The sequence below is a fragment of the Gavialis gangeticus genome, unplaced genomic scaffold (genome assembly GCF_001723915.1).
Source record: "Gavialis gangeticus isolate Ggan-Ray unplaced genomic scaffold, GavGan_comp1, whole genome shotgun sequence".
Classification (NCBI taxonomy): Eukaryota; Metazoa; Chordata; order Crocodylia; family Gavialidae; genus Gavialis; species Gavialis gangeticus.
In genome coordinates this window covers 143,616,933-143,618,821 of record NW_017728992.1, presented here as the reverse complement: position 1 = coordinate 143,618,821, position 1,889 = coordinate 143,616,933, and the positions used below count along the sequence as shown (strand labels likewise).

The window sequence follows — 1,889 nt, the reverse complement described above, 5'->3', positions numbered from 1 at the left end:
AAGTTCAGGTCACCCATGATGACCACATCCTTTGACCTACATCCTCTTGCATCTCCTGAGCTGCTCCCTCCAGATTCCACTAATGACACATATTAATAGTGAGCATCAACACAGAGAAATATTGATTCATGGTGGCAAATGATAAAAATGATCTCTTTATCAACTAGTGTTCTATTATGCTATGTAGGGTACAGTAGCATAGCTAGCTAAAGTAGTCAGATTCCCACACACAATTTACAAACTTGTTTTATTCCTAAGGATAACTCCAATCTGGCTATTTTGATTTTTTTTATACCAAATGCTGAGTATAACAACTACACAACAAGTAATGTATGAAATGCATTGTCACTGCCAAACTTCTCCAAATAAAATTGAGAATTTTGACTATTAATATATCTAGTTTATTACAGGAGTTGTGGGGAGGATGAGAGAGAGAGTATGTGTATGCACCTTATCTTCTTCTCAGCCATGACAGGAGAATAAGGAAGAGGAGAATATAATTGAAAGAGAGAAAATAATTTCAAATAGAACATTTGTATTCTGTGGTCCAAATATTTGGATCTCTGGATACAATTACCATCTGACTAATTAATAGACTAGGTCATTACTAATTATAACAACTATTAGATTTGCATTTAATTACTTAAAGAAGATGAGACATACTCATATGCTGCAACATGTTCCTGTGAAGTGGTGCTAAGAGATGATCTCCTGTCCTGTGAGCTAGTTTCTATGGTGTTGGGTGTAGCCACGTTGGTCTAAGGACATAGAACAGTGCCTGACTACTTTCTACAACCATTCTGAGCAATTGCTTATCTTCCGAAGTGGTGGTCACGGCACCTTTTTGTTTTAAATTTGTGATGGATAAAGAAGAAAATAGTTACAATCATCTTTTAATCCAGTTCCTCAACATCTGTCTCAATTTCTCAGACTCAGAGCCTAGATCATTATTTTGAAATTAAGGATAAACCATCTCAAACATTTTGTTCACCAAAAATAAAGAGCTACTACAATCACTGAAGACTGAGTTATTTGTCCCAATAATGAAAATTGTAGTCATCCACTTAAATACCATTCTAATCACTTTCTGGGAGTTGGTGGGCAGAAACACCATCCACAAAGGTAAAATAAAGCCCCAAATAGTAACATTTTAAATGAAAGTTCTATTTTTAAATTATTTCAAACAGCTAATAAATGATCATTGGATGTTTTAAAAAATGTTAATCAATTGTTACATAAGGAATCCAGTAGGTAACATTACTTAGAAGCTTGCAGAAAACATTCTGGTGATATGCTTGTAACTACTATAAGTCTTGCTATTTATGTCCCTAACATCTTTGCAACATCTACTAATAGAATCATAGAAAATGCTAAATAGTAAATCATTTACTAATACTTTATAAATGAAACTTTAACATAAAGACTGAACACTAAACTAAAAGTTCAGGTGGGCAGGGTGTGGGTGTGAGGGATCATGGCAGGATGTGGGGACCTCCCATGCCCCTCCCCATGATGCACAGTTACTGCTGGCGGCAGCAGCAGCACCAGCAGGTGAGAGGGACTCAGGGTGCTCATGCCCCATGCAGGCACTGCTGTACGCCCCCAACATACCATATTGCTCCACCAGACACACACACACACACACACTCCCCCGTACCCCACCATACACACACACACCCTACACCCCATCAGAAACAAACACACACCCATACACACACACACCCCACCATACTTACCCCTAACCACACCCCACAGTCCCCACACAGTATATAAGAGTATGACTTTATTTTTTGTTATTATGCAATCTTCTCTGCATACAGTATACAAACACAAATTATGACAAAAAACTTTTTTAATCAAATTAAAATACGTTATATGATTTCTTTTGT

At 37.1% G+C, this 1,889-nt stretch overlaps 1 long non-coding RNA gene across 1 annotated transcript in view; it reads right to left on the bottom strand.

The window, feature by feature from the left end:
- Nucleotides 1-557, bottom strand: part of LOC109304991 — a 130,954-nt gene extending 130,397 nt beyond the window's left edge. The window contains exon 1 of the long non-coding RNA XR_002099527.1: nt 451-557. This is a non-coding gene — a long non-coding RNA (uncharacterized LOC109304991). The remainder of the gene's footprint in view (nt 1-450) is intronic.
- Nucleotides 558-1,889: the final 1,332 nt, after the last annotated feature.